Below are 21,825 nucleotides of genomic sequence, written 5' to 3' on the forward strand. Positions count from 1 at the left end.
TTACGATCAAACACCTGTGCAGCCCTGAGATTTAGGTTCCACCCAATTACGTGCTGACATTCAGTGCACGCTGTAACCCTAGCTACTCACCTCTTGAGCCCCCATCAGCCAGTCAATCGGCCGTAATTGTGAGTTGCGAGCTTTGGAGAAGTGGCAGGTGGCGGCAATCAGTCTGATGGGGATAAAGTTGTTGCAGAAACAGAGCCCAGTGTCCAGGTACCCAGGTGGCCTCTGAATGCCTGCTGGGCTTTTGTTCATTCGAGCACCAGGCTACATCTGTTTGGGAGGTGAAGGTTGTCCTATTTTTTTTTTGAATAGAAAGGCAAACTGAGTAAATCTGTGTTAAAATATACTTCAGAGGTCACGAGTATCTTGCAAAAGTAAAGCCTAATTACTTGATTGCATTTCCTCCCTCTGCTCTGATGTATTTGAGTGGAGGAAGATTCCCTAGCGTTTAACACCTGGATGTGTATAATAATCAGTCTGTAATTATCCATACAACAACAAATTGTGTAATTCCATTCTAATTTATAAGGGCTAATTAAAAATAATTGGCAAAGGGAAAGCAGAGCACATTTTTAAAAATCCTTCTTTTAATGCATCCCCTTCCAGCCTCTTTTTCTAGGGATATCAGTGACAGAATTCGATGTAACCTTACGTCACTATAAGGACCAGAAAGTAGGTCAGCCGCTGAATAATATGGCAAGTCCAAATGAAAGGGCTCCGTGGTGCTATGTAAGGTGCAGAGCCCTGCCTTCATCCTTCAAAGCCAGTGGTACTTGCGGGGGGCATGGGGTGAGAGACCATTCCACTTTCCCAGCTTTCCATGTGGAGGATCATGGACTTGGCCCCCAGAGATTTTAAGGTCACGAATTACTCTATTTGTAAAGGTGAGGGGCCTATTGAAGTATCTCACTGGGGGTGGGGGTTAGGGGTGAAATTTTGCAGGGCCTGGAATGGAAATCTCAGCTGAATAATCCAAATTGCACCTTGGCCTTGCAGCTTTTTAACCCCAGTGAATATTAATCAAAATCCTCAGGATATGTTCTGAAACTTTAAAATATCCTGAAACTTTTGATTTTTTATCAGGATCTTTGAAGAGTAAAGGTGTAGCTTTATATAGTACTGGTCTAGCAGTGTGAAGCTTAATTCGAATAATCTAAAACGTTATACTTTAGAATCTTTATTTTGTGCATAAACATCGTCCCAACTGACAAATTAAAGGGTGTAATTAAACCTACACAATGTCTTGAGAGGAGGCAGTTAAAGATAATTTAAGCCAAACATCACCCTTTCCAGACACAGTAAAGAAGCAGGTACCAGCATTACCGAGAGAGAAGAAAATGGTGTTTATGTTACCTGTAGAGTATAGTTTACTGCTGTCCTTTAAAGCAATGTGGTATCCTTCAGTGGTTTTTTCCATTAAAATGTCTTTACATTCAGTGCACACTGGTAAGGCAAATTGGCTTTCCAATGGCAACGGACAGGTCTAAGTTTCAGGTTACCACAAATCCTGTCCCTGCTTCTGACAAAAAGACAGCAGTGGTGTAAACTAACTGATAAAAAAGTCTGACAAAACCACAGAGAATATAAAAATCTATTGAGCTCCATACAGATTTAATGATAGATGTGTCTCTTCCTTCGAACAAGAGAAAATAATTCATCTTCTTCCCATAAGAGTACTTAAAAGGCTGTAATATGAAAAAGACCCTGGTTTGCTCTGTGCTAATTAACATGACTCCCCAAAGAATGCTTTTGCAGAAATATTACTGTGTTTAAAAAATGGTGAGCGGACTGCAGTTACAGTGTAATTTGATTAATGAGCACATATAATCAGGCATCGTTTTTTTTTAGTTAAATAACAGAGGGGCCCTGTTCCCACTGATTTTTTTTAAGGAGTACTTAGCGAATCTGGTCTCAAATAGGAAGCAAATAACAAGAGAAGAGACAGGTGGGGTTAGGAGACAGGTGAAGATTGCTCTGTTTGATATGCCAGTGCTTGGGTATGGCTGTGACACAGTGCCTGGGACATCACCTATTGGCTCCCCTTCCACTTTTCCCTTGAATCAACACATGACATGCAAGCTTCATGTTACTGCTATAATAGCATGTTTTGTAATAATTCTGATTTTACAAGGAACATAACTCTGAATGGATTTGCAGCAAGGGGAAGATTGGAGTAAAGACGTGCACTTTACAGATAAACTAGTTATCCTGTTCATATGGAATTATTGCAGTCGTCAATAGGCTTTAGATAAATTAACCTCGTAGTTCTGCAAATGGCACAGTGCTTCATTGAGGTAATTAGATTACCTGTCGATGTGCTCCGCTAATGTTGAATGGGGAATCCCCACAAAAGCAGCTCAGCAGCAGAGCATCACGATTCGTAGGCCCCTTGCCTGTGACTGCCAGTCAGTCACTGCTGGTTCATGGTTGATGGATAAAATTTACTGGTTAAGAACTAGGCTGCATTGGGTCACTGTGACTGGCATCAGTGAAGGTTGTACTCATGGACCCAAGATTAAAGCCCTTGAGAGATTACTAAATTATTCTGCTGACCAAGAAACTGAAGAAATGAGTTGGAGCCTTTAAGCAAGTGTACAACTGTGGGTTTTTTAAATTTTAATTCTGCCATTATGGAGGTACAGAAACCCAAATTTATACCAATATCCTGTAAGCAAGTTAGTCAAAGTAAGGTTTGACTGTGTATTGTAGCAGACTCAATTTACCTCTGTGTGCATCCCTCATTTCCTTTACTCAACCATCGCGGCCATACATTCAGCTGCCTAGACCCTAAGCTCTCCCTCTTAAATCTCACTACTTCCCTAACTCTCTCACCCCTTTTAAAAAACTGCTTAAAGCAGAATGCTTTGACCAAGCTTTTAGTCACCAGGGGCTGGATTTTCCAGTCCTGAAATTTCTGCCTGAAGTCAATGGGCCTTTTGCTGGTCCCGTTAAATTTACCATCACTCCTGCGATGATTCCTGCAACAGGCAGGACTGGAAAGTTTAAGCCCATGTCTCCATATATAGCCCAGTGTTAAATTCTGTTTGATAATGCTCCTGCGAAGAACCTTGGGACCTTTTACTGCATTAAAGGCCCTAAATAAATACAAATTGTGATAGTATTTTTCAATAGAGATTCTTAACCCTAAGAGGATCCTTTAAAACCACCTATAATTGATTTCAAAGGAATAATGGAGAGCTGGAAGAGATGATACTGGAATAAAGTCATAAAAAATAAAACCCTACGTTGTGGTGATTAACCAGCAAGTTTCATTAATGCAGTTTGAAAAAATACATTTAGATATGACATAATTGTCAGCTGCTTTTTCAGCATTCCATTTCTTAACAAGAAAATACCAAAAGCAGTAAAGTCGTCATCAACCTTTTATACCTTTCAGTACTTTAACACAGATCCAAGTAGTGAAGAAATCTGAAAAGGCTGCATTGAAAACATTGTTACACTGCATAGTAATGCAGTTAAATGTATTGCAATTGATAGGCGTTGGGAGAACACAGCTCAGTTACTCTGGAGACCCAAATGCATGCAGGAAAAGGCTTAGCCATTGATTGATACAGACAGTCAATTAGTACTTCAAAGGGAACCTGGTTTCTTGTTTTTCCACACAGAAGATAGGATAAAGGATTCTGGTTTGATGTCTTGTAATCCCTGTTGCTTCTGTAGTCACTGAGACAGCATGATATCAGCAGATTTCTGGGTAGTTGAAAGAACCCCGCATTGCTTCCTAATGGATAGGAAGCATTCAAACATTGATACTCCTCTTGGATTTGTAACATACTATTACACTAGGCTGTCCTCAGAGACCAGGACATCATTCGGCTTTATCAAAGAAGGCCTCTATGAAAGGAATAATCTATGGTATTTCAGCTTAAGCACATTTTATTCAATCAATGTATTTTGAAATAAAGCTTTGAAAAAATTGATGGCTGCAGACTATATCATAGCTTCTGATTAAATATCTGTAGACACTGACTTTATCACTATACTCTTTGAGTGCTGAGTGTGGATTCCAATACCAAACAGCAAATAAAGCACAGATTTTTCTCTTGGTTGTTTTGAGAGTTTTAGTTAGTAAGCAACGGCTACTGTATAAAATGATTTTCACATTACTTCATTGTCAAATGAGTGAAATAGTTGTTCAGACTTGCCCACTTCCATGGAAAGATCAGCTAACATGGACTGGAACTTGATCTTATTTCTGCAGTTTTGTTTTAAATTTTTGGAACATCTAACCCCCTCTTTTAAAACACAACTTGGAGGTGCGGGGCTGCATAATTTTGGGAGCATTTAGCGGCTCTTTGGCTGGATCACCTCCTCGCACTTGGCCATTGCTGCCTGTGAACCGACGGTGGTATATTCTCATCACAAACTGTCGCAAAGCGCCAAAGGGCAGTCATTCCCGGGTATTAATCTGGCAGGTCCCACCTTTAGCAGAAAACACAGGAAGTATATCTAAGCCAGAGAATGTAATGTGCTTGCTTATACCGGGAATCCTGTAAATGTGAACTTCAGCCAATTCTAATTTACAATAACAAGAAATGAATTCATGTGGAAAAGAATCCTAGTATAAAAGGACAGACGCTAATCACAACCTGTTCTTTCCAATGTGAGTAATAGCAACTACAATATAGAAGAAGAACCCGTTGTGATTATCACAATCATACTGAAAGCTCAAATTTTTGCCATTCCACTCAGTACAGGGAGTCCAGTCATGTTTTACAAATTCTTCTGTAAATGGAAGACTTCTTTGGTAGGCAATAGCTGGCTTCTCAGTTCAGTTCAATATTGTTTCCAAGCTGGCATTGACATGGTGATTTAAATATATAGATATCCAGGAACCATTAGTTATTGCGGAAGACTTTTTTCCCTTCAATTCTTGCTGGCAGAGTAGAAGATGGAAAGCCTGGGCCAGTTTTGAAATTTGAAAGGAATTCTGGCCTTCAAGGATTCCAGTCAAAACATATGGCTGGAGGCCTAGTCCTTAAGAGCACAATGCCAATGTTTTTAATAGACAAGGCACTATGATTCATATTTCATAACCTTAATATAAGCTATCTGCCTCCTCCAATATAACTTTGAGACTGACAGGTCCAAGCAGCGATCTCAAATCTTCAGTCCCGTAGCAGTCTCTGAAGTCCAACTTAAATTCTCCCTCTTCATTGTCTAGTGCCTTTATCACTCTTGCTGTTTCTGATCTTACTTTATTTTTTCAATGCCACGTTCTCCATTATCATGTCTTTCCTCTCCCTAACTGACCCCATGTTTGCATATGGATATCCGTGCTGCTATTCTGTGATTGTTTGCACCCCATCCTCAATTACTACAAGTGCAACATACACACAAGCCGGCAGTTGATCAATTGGTCACAAGTTATAACCTTAAAATACAATTCTATTATGCGTAATGAGGTATTTTTGCTCATGAAGCATTCCATGAGTTATGAACAGATTTGTTGCTTTTCAGGTTTCAGGCAGGCTTGACGTGTGCAGAAAAGAAAATCAAAGTTCATATTCAGACCTGTTATTTACTCCGTATCTTCTCTTTAAACTACCAGAGAATGAGGTTTGGGAAAAGGCAAGCTTGCAACTCATCGTGTTCTGTCCATTAATTTAATAGAGAGTCATGGGCCACAAGCTTGCGATTTACTAATTTTCACAGCCTAGCTTTACTCCATGCTGGCAAAACCTAGTGGATGATTTTACATTATGTAGCACACACCTGAGGGATAAGTTCACCACAAACATATTGGCCCAAATTAAAGAAGCTATCTAGAAGCTAGCATAGAAATCCACAGCAAAAGATCCTGTGATCCTGTAAACTGTGGTTAAGAGCCTGCCTGTTATAGTATTCAGCTCTCAGACACCAATCTCAACAATGGGTAAAGCAATTGTAAATTCAAGTTATGATGCAATGGGGGCAGGTTGACTTCATTGGAACATGGCTTCCACCTTTCCGTTAGGGTCCCTCTTGACTGGTTGGGGTTGAATGGGAAGGGCCAGGAAGGGTGCGGAAACTGGCCTTGGACATAATTTTAACCTCCCACCCACCCAGATCCTGCCAGGTGTTCAGGTTCAAACCTGTCCATTCAAAATGTTCCATTTCCTTCTAACACCTCTAACTTTGATGAGTGCAAAAAAAATCACCCAATAGTATATCATTAACAAGGTCAAATGAAAAGAGCCATCTGTGAAGTCAACAAGCATACAGCAATGCTGTTATAATGTTCCTCGTGCTACGCTAAGCAGGTCCTCAGTATTACCAAGATATACCAGTCAGGATTGCCTTAACCCTGTTTATTTTTTAGCAGTGCAACTTTACTAGAGTGATTCCTCTCAACGTTACTGATTTAGAAACTTTTCCATTTCTTTCCTACACATAAGCTGAGGGATTTTGAACAATATTTTAATTTCTCTTGGAAAGCTTAAACCAACTCATGACTGCGAACTATATCACTGTTCCTTCACTGTTGCTGGGTCAAAATCCTGGAATTCCCTCCCTATCAACACTGAGTGTACAGCACACGAGCTGTATCAATGCTCACCACCACCTTTTCAAGACAATTAAGGATGGGCAATGAAAGCTGGCCTTGCCAATCACACCCAAAATTTTAACGAATAATTTTTTAAAATGTCCTTGTTCTCTTCAAGAAAGTCACCTCACATGACTGATCACTGCAAAGGTTGAATTTGACTCCAGCACCGTTCATACCAAATAATTCTTTAAAACAACCAATATATTTAATTGTTGCATGCAGCCAGATAATGAACTGAGATGATTTACATGTGAAAACATAATGCTAATTTCTGGGCCTTGGTGTGCAGCCTTGAAACCTTTGCTTTCTTTGCCTCAGGTTACCAAGAGTTAAGGAAAAGGACCATAGACTTTGATAACCTAGAAATATTTTTACTGATTAATAGCTTTTAATATATACACAGATACCTTAATGATCGCAAAAAAAACCTTCTATTAGCAAGGTACAGTCAGCTAACCACCAACAACAAAAGCTTGCATTTATATACCACCTTTAACATAGTATTATATTCCATTGTAGTTCACAAGAGCGTTAGAAAATAAAATTTGACATTGAGCCACATAGGAGATATTAAGGTAGATGACTGAAGGTTTGATCAAAGAGGTAGGTTTTAAAGGAAGAAAATGGTTTAGGGAATTCCAAATATAGGGCCTTGGAAACTCAAGGCTTGCCCAGCAGTGATGGGTTGATTAAAATGCTTCAGAGGCCAGGATTGGATAAGTGCAGATGTCTCGGAGAGTTGAGGAATTGGAGGAGATTACAGGGATAGGGAGGGATGAGGCCATGGACAGATTTGGAGACAAGGGTAACAAGTTTCAAATCGAGACATTGTTTAACTGGGGGCTAGTGCAAACCAGCATGCACAAGGATGAGAGGTGAATGGGACTTGGTGCGAGTTAGGATAGAGGCGGCAGAACTTTGGATAACATCAAATTTATGGAGGGTGGAGGATGGATGCCAGTCTGAAGTGCATTGGAATTAATCAGGTCTAGAGGTAAGGAATACATGGGGCGGAATTATGCCAGATTTGCACTAAGTGCAGTAATGGGCGGGTAAAATTACGTTTTACCCGCTGGCCGCAGTGGCGGCTTTTCACGGCGTATCGTTCCAAGCCTGCCTCATTAATTATGTATTGCTGGGAAACATGCTGTTTCCATGGCGGGCGGGCTCTCATTCGCCCGCCACGCCATCACCTCGCTGCTTCATTGTGCTGGACGCCATATTTAAAGTTCAGCCACTCGAACACCTCTCAGCGCTTCCAGCCCACGACTGCTGCACAGATGACAATTTGGCCCCGAAAGGCAAAAAGACTGCAGCCCTCAGGTTTAGCAACGCATCCCTCGAGCGCCTTTTGGTTGTTGTGGAGGCCTGTCATGATGTCTTTTACCCCCACTTTGGCCGCAGGAGGGACAGCGGCATCACCAATCCAGCATGAGAGGCAGTGGCAGCGGTGGTCAGCGCCAAAGCCCTGCAAAAGAGGACAGCCACCCAGTGCCGCTACAGGATGAATGGTCTCATCCGTTCTGCCAGGGTAACTCACTCTTCTCATCACTCTAATCTCACACACTCACAAACCCATCACACATCCTCAGGGATCCCACAACTCAAGGGACAACACTCCTAACTCTCACACACGCCCTCACATTTCTGTCAGGCTCATATCTTGTCGAGCTCGCATCCTCATTCCGTCCATGTCTCCGCTCACCACACAAACATTCCACATGGTGCCATGTGTCCTGCTCACACTCTCTCCATCTGTTTCCATGCAGAAGAAGCCTGCTCACATCAGCAGGGAAAGGTCCCAGACCAGGGGTGGAGTGGCCCACATTAGGCCTCTCACTCTCTTTGAGGACCGTGCCATCATGCTGACTGGCGAGGACGTGGGCCGTGCCTGCGGTGACAGTGAGGCCAGCGGCAAACACCCTCATAAGGATTCTGCTCCACATCATCCCTCTCTCAATGCAAATGTGAGCGCTCTCTCCCCTGCTTTTGATTCTGCTGCCATGCACGAATTATCTCTACTTTGGTTCACAGGGAGTTTTGTCAAGATCACTTTGCTGGCACTTTTATTCCCCCCCTCCCCACCTCACCCCCACGACACTTCTTCCTCTCCCAGTCAATCCTGGACCTTCCTCTCCACCCCCTCGACCATTATCCGTTGTGAGCGGTGACTTTCAACGATGACTTTCCGACTTCCGTGAGCTGCTTTGCAGCAGATCCATGTCCATGAGAATCCACCCAGCATGCCATGGGTGTTCCTCCAGTGTGCCATTGCTGTCAGGCTCCAGCATCTTCTGCTCCTCGGAAGTCTGCAAGGTGAGCAAGGCCCTGGCAGTAAGTCCCAACTTCTGCATGTCACGGTTGTCAAGACGCGTTCTGCGCCAGCTTGTTTTCCTGCCAACGTGGGCGGACAATCCAGTGGCGGGGTAGCGGGGGAGGGTGATTCTGGTGGGCTGGCCTTATAATGATATGCTGATGTATTACAATGAGGTTCCCGACGTCCGATAGCAGGGAACCCGGCCCTCCATCAATGGGCTGAGCAGACGATCGCAAACTGGTTTCACGATGTTGTGAAACCAATTTTTGGCCCTCTTGCCATGTTGTCCGCTCACTCTGCCGAACACACTCAACGCCAGTGGGCACGGACGATTCCGCCCATGGATGAGGGTTTCAGCAATAGATGAGCTAAGGCAAGGGTGAAGTTGGGCTATGTTACAGAGATAGAAATAGGCAGACTTTGTGATCCTTCACATATGTGGTTGGAAGCTTATCGCAGAATCAGATATGACATCAAGGTTCCGAACAGTCTGATTTAGCCTCATAATTTCCAGGGAGCGGGATGAATAGGGAACAGAGTTTGTAACGGGGACAGAAGACAATGGCTTCAGTCCAGTGCAGTGCTTTGAGAGTTCTGCACTGTTGGAGGTACCATCTTTTGTACGAGACATTAACTTGAGGCCCATCTGCCTCTCAGGTGGAAGTAAAAGGCAGTATTTCAAAGAAGAGTAGATTTATATCCCCAGGGTCCTGCCAATATTTATTCCTCAATCAGCATCACGAAAACAGATTACCTGGTCATTATCACATTGCACTTTGTGGGAGTTTGCTGTCTGCAAATTGGCTGTTGTATTTCCTACATTACAACAGTAACTACACTTCATTGGCTGTATAGCACTTTGAGATGTCCAGTGGTTGTGAAAAGTGCTACATAAATACAAATCTTTCTTTCTCTTCCAAATATTTGGTGACAGGAAATTTCTGCTTATCCAGTACTGGATGTTGGACAGGCAGCTTTACAATTTAGCAACAGTAGATGGGACGAAAGAGCTAGATGTCATTGAAGAATAAGAGGTGACTTGATCGAAACCTTTAAGATCCTGAGGGGTCTTGACAGGGTGGATGTAGAGAGGATGTTACCTCTTGTGAGAGAATCTAGAACTAGGGCTCACGGTTCAAAAATAAGGGGGTTGCTCATTTAAGACAGAGATGAGGAGAAATGTTTCCTCTCAGAGGGTCATGAGTCTTTGGAACCCTCTTCCTCAAAAGACAGTGGAAGCAGGGTCTTTGAATATTTTTAAGGCAGTGCTAGATGTATTCTTGACTAACAAGGGGGTGAAAGGTTATCGGGGGTAGACGGGAAGTTACAATCAGATCAGCCATGATCTTACTGAATCGCCGAGCAGGCTTGAAGGGCTGAGTGGCCTACTCCTGCTCCTAGTTTGCATGCTCATATGTATCAGTGAGTTATGGAACTTGATGCTGTGTTTTCAGATGATATTATTGAGTAGGAGCCCTTGGGGGACACCAGAAGTTACGGTGTAGGAGCAGGAGTAGGAGCAGATGTCATTGCAGATGATGGTCTGGCTAACATTAGATAGATAAGAATAGGACCAGTTGAGTGCAGTCCCATACAGCTGGATGAAACTCTTTCGAGTTATCAACAGTCACAGATTGCAACTCTTTCGAGTACAATCACAGTTCTTGGTTTCCAGGAGTGGGACATGAACCCACAACCCTCTGATTCAAAGGCGAGGGTGCTATGAACTGAGCCACAGAGGTGGAAAGGCATTGGAGGAGGATAATGTGATCAAAGGTATGACAGTAATACAAGAAATAAAAAAAAGTTAAAGTTACCTATTGAAGCTTAATGCCCAGATCAACAATAGTGTAAAAGACATAAGATCAGAATAAATAAAATATATGAAACTATGTGAAACAATTTGCAGTGACAGAGGCTATTACCTTCTTTCCTTTATGACAGGCAATGAGTACCTGGGTATATTAATTGACATATAATACATCAATGTCACACTGAAATAAAATCCTATTTGAAAATATGACCTGCTAGCATTTCATCCATCTGCAATTTTGTCAATTTAGGTTGCGGTCATTTACTATTCTACAGGAACTTAAAAGATTAATTTGTTACCGTTCTTGAAAAATAATTTGGGAGATATATGGCTAACATCTGGAACATGTTTAACAGATGCAATAGCATATTCATTTTAGTCACGTTAACCCAACGCATAAGAGACAAAGGTAGTAATGGCCGGTTATCTGGGCTGTTATAAGTTTTATGTTACATTGCATCCAACCCAGTGATAAATGGTTTATTTAGATTCAGTTGCAGTGTGGGTGACAAATGGACTGCACTGCAAATATTATAACTTGTTTTAAGCATTTGAAAATCATGAGCTAAGTGTAATGCGTCTTATCGAAATGGGTACATGTTGAAAGAGAATTTAACTATGGCATGAATTACTGCGTGATGTTGAACCAGAATTTTCAAATTAGGGAAGAGCAGCTTAGTTACTGCAAGTGCTCTGTTGAATGTAAAATTCAGAATGGGAGAACATTAGTCTTAGTTAGAAAGTAATTAGCTCTCTCTTCAAATCCATCATTCTATCTATTCTTCCTGTGACGTGGGGCAGAATTTTCCCGTTGGTGTGCGGGGACGGGCCCCACACGCACACACGTAAAATGATGCGCGGTGACATATGGCGAGTGTCCCGACATCACCGCGCACCATTGCGATATTTCGTTGGGCAGGCGCGCAATGCGCTCTGATGTGCACCCGCCATTAATTAACGGGCCACTTAAGGCTCTTGAGGCACCAATCGATCGTGATTTTTTGGCGCCCGTGCAATAATCGAGTTGGTGCACAGGCGCAACGGGCAGGCGGGTAGGACACGTTTGTATAAACCTCATCTACGGGCGGGATAAGAGGGCTCAGTGGGGTCACGAGTATGCACTGTCAAGTATTGATTTTTCAAAATTACTGATACTTGCCTGTGTGATCTGCAATACTTCAAAATGCATACCAGCTGCTTGGTCTGAACTCACCACCTTCAGGTCAGCACTCTGCAACAAGGAATCTTTTCTGGGCCTGCAGGTTTCAGGAAGCCTTCCCTTAGCCTGGGAATGGGAGGTGAACTCTCCACTGGAGACACCTCCCCTGAGGAGGAAGAGAGGGCTAAAAGGGGGAGGAGGCCAGGAGTGCACATTCAGCCTCTAGGGGAGCCACCTTTGGGAAGTCAGGTGCAGGCACAAGGGGCGCAGGACCGGAAGGTAGTCCTAGGTGGAAGGGGCCACAGAAGAAGCCACTATCCTGCTGCCAGGGCATACAGGCGGCGAAGCAGCTACCTCAATATGTCTGAGGTGCAGTGCCGAAGGAGGGTCTGTCTCTCAAGGGAGACAGTCAACTCTATCTGTAAGGTGATTGAGCCTGAGATCTCCGCTAACTGTGTGAGTGGACACCCCATGCCAGTGGCTCTAAAGGTCACAGTTGCCCTCAACTTCTATGCCTCTGGCTCCTTCCAGGGGTCAGTGGGTGAGCTTTGCAGTGTCTCCCAATCAGCTGTCCACACTTGTGTCAAGCAGGTTACAAATGCTCTGTTCAGGTGTGCATTGACCTTCATCCACTACCGCTGGGACCAGGCAAGCCAGACACAGCAAACCAGAGGCTTTGCGGCCATTGCTGACTTCCCCCATGTCCAGGGTGCAATAGACTGTACACATGTGGCCATCAAGGCACCAGCAGGTGAGCCCGGTGCCTTCGTCAACAGGAAGGGCTTCCACTCCATGAACGTGCAGATAGTGTGTGATCACAGGATGCTGATTCTATGAAGTCTGTGCAAGGTACCCAGGCAGCTCCCACAATGCCTACATCCTCAGACACTCCCAGGTGCCGGGGCTCTTCAGTGCTCCAGCCCGGCTGGATGGATGGCTGCTGGGTGACAAGGGCTATCCCCTCAAAAGGTGGCTCATGACACCTCTCTGCCATCCAAGAACAGAAGCTGAGCAGTGGTACAATAGGAGCCACGCCTCCATAAGGGCTGTGATAGAGAGAACCATTGTTCTTCTCAAGATGCACTTCTGATGCCTAGACCGCTCAGGGGGCGCACTCCAGTAACCCCCAGATTGTGTGTCACTGATAAAGGTTGCATGCTGCGCTGTCCACAATCTTGTACTGGAAAGGGGGTACGCTGTGGATGAGGAAGGCATAGACGCATTGGCTGCAGCTGCACACGATAAGTCCAGCAGTGAGTCCGAGGATGAGCATGCACAGGGAAACACTGAGAGGGTAGACACTGACCCAGGCATACTGCAGTGAGGCAGGGACACCTGGGATGCTTTAATCCAATGAACCTTCAGCTAGTACACCACATATGGACCTCCAGGACAAGCCTGGACTGTATGCTCCATATTTGAGACCTAAGTGCAAAATCTGCCTGATTAGGAACATTAACTAATGGTCCTTGTTAATAAAGCTGAATGTCCCACAAATCACTCATTACGTTATTGGAAACCATCTGCCTGCAGAACATAAGGGTCACCCTCAGCCATGGTGACATGTCTGAATTTAATATTGTAACCAAAGAAACTGAATGAAACAAAATGAAAAAGGTGTTAAAATTCACACCAACTCATAAAGACCTCATTGCGGTCCAACACAAAAGCATCAGTGATGAACCCGCGGTCTGCCTAAGGTGCCTTATGTTTACGTTTCCGGGTGCTACATCTTGGTGCTGCCCCATCCCTTGGAGTGGCATCTGAGACAGCCTGCTCACTGCGCTGTCCTGTTGACCTCGATGAACTTGGCGGTCGTGCTGTGGCCCGTGGAGCCAGTGCTGGGAGGGAGCTGCCAGTTCCACAGCTGGCATCTCCCCAGTCATCGCAGCCTCATCGGATGCTACGGTCACTGGGAGAGGGATGGAGAAGCTGCCGCCCTCATCCGGAGTGCCCTGAGAGGAGCTCGCAGAGATGACAGGCAGCTGCTACGCCAACATGAGGTCACTTGGGACCTCCCTGCTCGCCCTGGATGGATGGGCAATGAGCTGGGAAGCTTGGTGCCCAGACTATCTCCCACACTGGCACTGGCCATCTGTGGTCAATGCCGATGTGAGGGCTTGCTGGTCCGAGTGCATCCCCAGGAAGCCCTGATGGGTCTCCTGGAGGAGCCTCTCCACGAGAGTCGCCACTCTCTCCATGGAGGACACATGGCGCTCGGCCATGAGGCTCGTTGCTTCGGGGATAGTCCGCGTAGACTCCTCCACCATGGAACCAAGCCAAGCATAGCCTCATGCATCTCCCCCAGATGCTCCCACACACCCGGCCGCATTTCCTGCATTTGCTGCATCGCGGACGACTCCAGAGGGACATCATCAGACACCGACTGAGCATGTGCCTGGTCCCCTGTAGTCCTCCGACTGCTAGCGCCAGCTCCTCCAACGACTGTGAAGTGCCCTCACCTCACCTGGGACACTAGCCGACATTCGATTTCCCATCGAGGTGCTAATATCTGCGCTGGTGCCTGCCTGGCAGAGATGGTGTGACGCTGGTGAGACTTCAGGGGCCTCAGGTGTGAGAGGGGGTCTCTGCCACTTGTCCTGGCTCTGTGCAGCTGATGCTGAAAGCAAGAAGGACATTGGATCAGTTAACGTGAGACAATGTCAATGTGCATCCCTGTCCCCCGGATCATGACGCACTCATCCTTCCATAAGTAATGGTCAAGCCATGTTGCAAACTTCAATCACTGAACATTCTGCACTGCCATGGCTGTTGGGAGAACAATGGTGACCTCACTGCTGGGCAAACATACCTGCCCGAGGCACCCCAGCCTCACTGACACTGGCGGACCTGGGTGCATGGAGCCTCTCCAAATCTAGGGCCTCCTGCTTGACATGGCTGAGAATCGCTAACTGTGCTAGCCGTCCGCCAGACCTCACCTGCTCCATTACATTATGTGCATATTCTTCTCCTGAAAAGGAGAGAAGCGCATTGATTAGTGCAAATTGTACCTGGACTCTCTTCACAGATGGCCCACCCCAACCAGAATGGGACATTGCAGGGATCCAGTGTCTTCTCACCCCGCTGCTGCCGAACACTCACACAAAGATGCTAGGCCTGTTTGGGGGGGTGGGGGGGGGGGGGGGGGGGGGAGAGGGGTGTTGTGGCGGGGGCAGGGGTGTCACCAGGGGGGAAAGCTGACCTGCTGGGTTCAGTGACCGATGCCAACATTGTCCTCACCCTTCCTGAGCGCAACAGGTTGTCGAAGCACTTGTGACACTGGACCCTGGTGTGTTGCACCACGTCGCGGGAGCTCACCACCTCCACCACCTCCTCCCAGACACGTTTGGTCATGCTGGGGGGTGGTGGGGGGGGGGGTGGTGGTGGGGGGGGGCTTCTCCCGTCCTGGGGTACTAGCACCTCCCACTGTGCTGCCACCCCCTCGAGGAGGGCAGCAAGGCAATCATCGGAAAAATGAGGGGCACAGTGCCCCCCTGCCCTACTCTCCTGCCTGGCCTGCTCACCAGCAACGCTCTGGGGAACCCTTCCACTGACAATTATTCACAGCCTTTGAAAGGCTGCAGCAGCTTTTTTAAAACAGGCCGTCGGGTCACCACTGGACCCACTGGTCATTGCAGACCCACCACCGCCCACCCACTCCCGCTGTCCTCGGGAGCCGCGATTCACACTGGGTGGGCCTTAATTGGCCCGCCTATGTAAAATGGCAGTGCGGACCTGATCGCGGGCGACGTTCAGGTCCGCGCCCGCACATGCCCACTCCCACTCCGCCCCCCCCACCAGCCAGAAAATTCAGCCCATTATTTTGTACATTGCTGTAAACTACAAATCATTTTGTCATTCTGAACTAATTATATAATAAGGAATAATAGATATCTAATATATGAATAGAAATCACAGGTGGCACATACTTTCACACCACACAAGTGCCAGGCAATGACCATCTCCAATAAGAGAGAACCTAGCCATCTCCCCTTGACATTCAATGGCATTCCCATCGCTGACCCCACCATCAACATCCTGGTGGCTGGAATGACCAGAAACTGAACTGGACTAGCCATATCAACACCGTGGCTACAAGAGTAGGTCAGAGGCTAGGAATCCTGTGGTGAGTAACTCACCTCCTGACTCCCCAAAGCCTCTCCACCAACTACAAGGCACAAGTCAGAAGTGTGATGGAATATTCACCACTTGACTGGATTAGTGCAGCTCCAACAACACTCAGGAAGCTGGACACCATCCAGGACAAAGCAGCCTGCTTAACTGGAACCCCATCCACCACCTTAAACATTCACTCCTTCCACCACAGATGCATAGAAGCAGCAGTGTGTAACATCGACAAGATACACTGCATCAGCTCACCTAGGCCTCTTCGGCAGCACCTCCCCAAATCCACAACCTCTATTGCCTAGAAGGACAAGGGCAGCAGATGCATGGGAACGCCACCACCTGCAAGCTCCATACCATCGTAATTTGGAACTATATTGCTGCTCTATATCGCCATTCCTTCTCCGTCATTGGGCCAAAATCCTAGAACTCTCTTCCTGACAGCACCATGGGTGTACCTACACCACATGGAATGCAACCATTCACCGCCACTTTCCCAAGGGCAATTTGGATGACCATAAGACCATAAGACATAGGAGGCCATTTGACCCATTAAGTCTGCTCCGCCATTCAATGACATTATGGCTGATAACCCTCAACTCCTCTTTCCTGCCTTTTCCCCATAACCCTTGATTCCCTTACTGATTAAAAATCTATCTATCTCAGCCTTGAATATATTCAATGACCCAACCTCTACAGCCCTCTGCGGTAAAGAATTCAACAGATACACTACCCTCTGAGAGAAGAAATCCCTCCTCACCTCTGTCTTAAATGGGCGACCCCTTACTTTGAGATTATGCCCTCTGGTCCTAGACTCTCCCACAAGGCGAAACAATCTCTCGGCATCTACCCTGTCAAGCCCCCTAAGAATCTTATGTTTCAATAAGGTCGCCGCTCATGGATGGGCAATAAATGCTGGTCTAGTCAGCGATGCCCACGTCCCGTGAAAGAATTTGAAAGAACTTTGTAATCTGTTTCAAAGAAGTAACACATCCAAGAGTTGAGATGATCTCATGAACATCACCACCTGGAAGTTCCCCTCCAAGTCACACACCATCCTGACTTGGAAATATATCGCTGTTCCTTCACTGTCGCTGGGCCTAAATCCTGGAACTCCCTTCCTAACAGCACTGTGGGTGTACCTACACCGCATGGACTGCAGTGGTTCAAGAAGGCAGCTCACCACCACCTTCTCAAGGGGCAACTAGGGATGGACAATAAATGCTGGCCCAGCCAGTGAAGCCCATATCCCGTGGATGAACAATAAAAAAAGAACTGTGAGCATGAAGCCTTAGCAATTTATCAACTTTGTTTCAACCTGACAGACTTTGCTCCCTAGAAAACTCTCTAGATTATAAAAAGGAGCTTGCATCGAATTAACATTATTCACCTTTCTTTACCAGTATATTGATTCTTGCAGGGAAAAGGCTGGCAGGGATATATGGACAATGCCCACAATTAAATTGTAACTTGAACAGAAGAGATATTATATGATGTGATGTCAATGGAAGTCATACTGAGATTTACTTTGCAGGCACTTTTACAATACAACAGCCTTCATGCACTATACAAAGAAAGACAGAACTGAAATTCTGCTCCTTTACACTGCAAGGGCCACACACACAGAGTGGAAGGAATGGAATTCCATTTCTATGCTGAGCTTTGCATTGAATCTGTACAGAGGATGCATCACCGCATGGCATAACTCTGTTCAAAGTTTACATTAGGGGTGTATGCCAGAGTGCCCAATCAGTTGCAGAAATGACCATTTTTACATCATTGGCGCTGTGCCGTTTCGGATCACCAAACGCTGAAACAGAAGATTGGCATGGCATTACTGTGACCGTGGAATCTCTAAAAAGAATGAAAGAATGGTCTTTGCATCCAACTGTGATGAGCTTGTTGCCAATTCTTTGTTGCGCCAGGTTTTATTTCCTGCAATTTTTCTGCTTGTGAACACTTTTTATTAATGTATAGACGGGTAACCATTTATGGAGAAATGTTTGGGAACTTGACTTTCTCACCTCAAAGCATTCAGCCACCTTGACTGGTCAAAACACCTCTGTAAAGATTCCGCAAACTGTTTTTTGAGATGCAAGATGAGGCAGTAATGTACCAACAGCAAAACGACTGGGCTGCAGATCACTCAGAACCGGAGACTCAACAAGTAGGCAAAGCAGTAAAACCCCCATGGCTTGAGGCAATAATTAATCCAAACCCACGTCACCTCCAAGAACTTAAAAAATTTCCTGGATCAGATCTTCCCGGTCAAACACACCAAGACAATCTCTGTTGAACCCCTGAGTCCCCAGCAGTGAGCAAGTTGGGATATAAAGCAATATTGCCATGCTCCAGTATATGATGGACTTTCAGTCACTAGTTAACATTTTTAAAAACTATACAGAAGGCTGCACAAGATGGCCACCGAGGGACGCCTGACTTCTTTTGTGGATGAAACCATTCCCATCTCAAGAGGGAACAAAAGGAGCCTTCCAGACTGATGTTGTATCGGTGGGCAGAATCATCCCAGATTTGCAAAAAGTGCAGTAGCAGACGGGATAAAGGACGTTTTACCCACCGGCCGCAATGGCGACTTTTCGCAAGGTATTGTCCCATTCCTGGCACATCCTATCTCATTAATAATGCATTCTCGGGAAACAAACTGGATCACTGGCAGGGCAGCCTCTGATTCGCCCACCCCGCTGTCATCCTAGGCCTTCAGTAATCTGAGCACCATGTATAAAGTGCGCCCCTGTACAGACCTGACACTCTCTAAGGGATCGGAAGCTGCTGCAAAGTCATGGCTGCCAAAGGGAGGAGACACACTGCCCCCAAATTTAGCGATGCCTGTCTCAGACACCTATTGGACACAGTGAAGGCCTGCCATGAAGTCCTCTACCCCCACTGTGGCCGAAGACCAGCAAGTAAGGTCACCAATCCAGCATGGGAGGCAGTGGCAGCGGTGGTCAGTGCCAACGCCCTGCTAAAGAGGACAGCCACCCAGTGCCAAAAGAGGACAAATGAACTCCTCCATTCCACCAAGGTGAGTCACTCTTCTCATCACTCTCCACTCACAAACCCATCACACATCCTCAGGGATCTCACTCACTGCCAGTTCAAGGGCCATCACCATTTACTCTCTCACACACGCCTTCATCTGCCCTGCGGATCATGTCCTCATCCCGTCCATGACACCACTCACAACTCACACATGCCAGGCATCCTTCTCATCTGGCCTGGCAGGCTTCCTGCTTACAGTTTATTCACCTGTAGTCATGCAGGTCAAGCTGGCACACAACAAAAGTGAGAGATCACAGACTGATGGAGGAATGCCTGAAATCAAGGTCCTCACAAACTTTGAAAATAGAGTCATCCAGCTGGCTGGTGATCATCTGGCGAGTTCCCCTGTTCCGCAGCCCACTGCCATGCACTAGTTATCTCTTCTTGCTTTCGCAGGCATAGCTGCTAAGCAGCCGAGGGGGTCCACGAGCCAAGTCCTTGACTCAAGCCCAGGAGACACCTCGGAAGAAGAATTTGCTGACATCCTAATTGAAGTCCTATCACAGCGCTCACCCACACCCTCTACCAGTGCAGAGACACACACCTTGGTGGGACCTAGTTCTGGAGTAGCCTCGGGGTCGCAATCTGGTGAGCACATCGCACTGTCTGATCCACAGCAGGCTACAGCAGGTTATTCCCAAGTTTCCGCCATTTGGAGGACTGCTGAAGGCCAGAAATCTGCTGAGTCTGAATTAGATGAGGAGCCTCTGGATTTGGTCATACCTCAGTTGCTGGAGCTGCAAAGGCAAGCTCGGGAACATCAGGAAGGGAAGTCAGGTGTTCTCCTCAGATTGTAAGCACGCCTTCAGTCTGAGGTGATAGCATCAGCGTGCCAATGCACCAAGGTCAACACTGGAAGGAGGGCAGCCGCCATGGAGACCTTGGTCCAGAACATCAGTCTTGCACTGCTGCATGGGCTGAACTCCATCACTGATGCCATAGTTAGCCTCCAACATGTAAACGGGAGAGGGGTGTGGGCCAGCTCGATCTCACTCCAGCTTCCCCTTCTCCTCAAGGAGTCAGCCAGGGGTCCTTGGGCAGCCATAGGGAGGAGGATCAGCAGGTGCACACCCTGGGGCCATCCATCCAGGCGACTCCGAGAGTGTCTGGCACGTCTGAATCCCCACTTCCTGTAAACCCCAGCAGATCCAGCTCCATAGATCGAGGAGGGTGCCACTGCCACACAGCAAGGCCCCGAAAGCAGGCCGGGGCCCTCCGAGTCTCAGTCCTCCAAGGTCATCATAGACTTGGCATAGCAGTCAGCAGGCTGGCACCACCTCCACTGTGGATGTCGGGGGAGTGCCAAGCTGAAGCGGCAGTGTTAGGAAGGTTAAGAAGACGTAGTTGCACAGCCTTGGCACAGGTGTTAATCACTTGCACACACAATGTTCATTATTGTAAATAAACTCCCAAGAATGTCTCCTTGCCTATGGCTTCTTGTTATTACGAGCAGTGTTCATGTCACTCAGCTGTGAAACCTTGCTTCCTGCACAAGATAAGGGCAGATATCTCAGTCCACTTCCCTGTGCAGTAACCTTCGGACCAAAGTGATGGTCTGGTTTCCCATTCACTGCACACATTACTGATGTTTGCACCTTGAGGTGCTTGTCATTGCGGCCAGAATGTCATGGGCAGGTGTCACAGAGTTCCGTCACTCTCCCTGTGTGCTCTCAGCACCATTGTGGTGGGGCTGAGACCCCTTCCCCCCCACCCCCGCCACCTCTCCAGTATCTGTGACCGGTGACTGTGCTCATGAAGGGGTCAGATGCTGAAGACTGACAAAGGATCAGGCACATTTAAAGTTTCACGTCTGTATATACTTGATATGATCCTGATCACAGAGTGCAAGCGAGCTGCCCTCAGCCAGACAGGAGTCAAACATTCACAGAGCATATGTGAAGATCTATGGAGTGTCCTCAATGTATGTCGTCATCATCTCCCTGAAATCTAGTGACTATTAGGACATTTGCTGTGTTTCCATGATATGAGTATGATCACTGAGGGTATGTGCACTGCCATCAACCACACAGGAGTCAAACGTTCATAGATGCAAAGTGAGGATGTCAGGACTGTCCTCACTGCATCTCCTCATCACTCCCCATGAATGTTGCAGCTATTTGACCTCCTGAGCACGCCTGCCCTGTTTGGCCAGTGCGATGGCCTCATCACCGGCATTCTCACCTTCGAGGACCTCATCACCTACATCCCCTTCAATGTCCTCCTCATTGGAGGAGACGTGCAGCTCTTCCATCTCCTCCTCAGCCAGTTTCTCCCCACATTGCAGTGCCAGATTGTGTAGCGTGCAGCAAGTGACAATGATACTTGACCCCCTTGGTGGATTGCATTGCAGCGCTCCAGCAGACTTGTCAAGGCACTGGAACCTCATTTTCAAAATGCCTATCACTTGCTCCACCAAAATCTGGATCACGGCATGAGCCTTGTTATACTGTCGCTTCGCTGCAGTCTGAGGCTGCCACGTGGGTGCCATCAGCCACATCCTCTGTGGGTAGCCCCTGTTCCCGAGGAGCCAACCCTGCAGTCTCTGTGCACCCTGGAAGATGTCAGCGATCTGAGACCTGCTAAGGATGTAGGAGTCGTGGACAGTCCCTGGGAAATGTGCACCGACCTGTAGGGTGTGTTTGTGGTGGTCGCAAACCAGCTGAACATTCAGTGAGTGGAAGCCCTTCTGGTTGATATAGTTGACTGCTTGTTGTCATGGAGATCTAAGCACCACATGAGTGCAGTTGAAGGCACCCTGACCCTGTGGAAAAACCAGAGATCTGCGCAAATCCCAG

At 46.7% G+C, this 21,825-nt stretch overlaps 1 long non-coding RNA gene across 1 annotated transcript in view; it reads right to left on the bottom strand.

Annotated features, from left to right (window-relative positions):
• Window positions 1-1,171: 1,171 nt before the first annotated feature.
• LOC144682997 (uncharacterized) overlaps window positions 1,172-21,825 on the bottom strand; it is a 73,937-nt gene continuing 53,283 nt past the window's right edge. Inside the window, exon 5 of the long non-coding RNA XR_013577155.1 lies at window positions 1,172-3,748. This is a non-coding gene — a long non-coding RNA (uncharacterized LOC144682997). The remainder of the gene's footprint in view (window positions 3,749-21,825) is intronic.

The sequence above is a fragment of the Cetorhinus maximus genome, chromosome 7, assembly GCF_964194155.1.
Source record: "Cetorhinus maximus chromosome 7, sCetMax3.hap1.1, whole genome shotgun sequence".
NCBI classification, from domain to species: Eukaryota; Metazoa; Chordata; class Chondrichthyes; order Lamniformes; family Cetorhinidae; genus Cetorhinus; species Cetorhinus maximus.